The sequence below is a fragment of the Sinocyclocheilus anshuiensis genome, unplaced genomic scaffold, assembly GCF_001515605.1.
Source record: "Sinocyclocheilus anshuiensis isolate Anshui unplaced genomic scaffold, SAMN03320099.WGS_v1.1 scaffold788, whole genome shotgun sequence".
Classification (NCBI taxonomy): Eukaryota; Metazoa; Chordata; class Actinopteri; order Cypriniformes; family Cyprinidae; genus Sinocyclocheilus; species Sinocyclocheilus anshuiensis.
In genome coordinates, this window is record NW_015558586.1 from 272,719 (window position 1) to 273,011 (window position 293).

The following is a 293-nucleotide window of genomic DNA, read 5'->3' on the forward strand; positions in this document are numbered from 1 at the left end:
CTTTTATATAGGGATGAATGAGTGCTGAAGGTGTGAGGGAGTTGTGCTTAATCAACGCTGTCATGAATTCACACACCACTGTGTGATGAAATACAAAAACTTGAAACAGTAGATGCTACCCTCTTCTCATTCCCTGTGTTGTTGGGCTTTTTTTTTTTACATGACAATGAAGATATTCATTCTCCTGAGTTGAAAATCCTTCAGTGGACATGTATTTCACTCAATCTTAACACTCTTGAGCTGCTGTGAGAGATTCTGTAGAGACGAGCTGAGCAACACTCCCCATTAAAGAC

The 293-nt window shown here is 39.9% G+C and overlaps 1 protein-coding gene across 6 annotated transcripts in view; it reads left to right on the top strand.

The window, feature by feature from the left end:
• Positions 1-293, top strand: part of LOC107679870 (huntingtin-like) — a 49,259-nt gene that overhangs the window by 40,839 nt on the left and 8,127 nt on the right. The window lies entirely within an intron of this gene.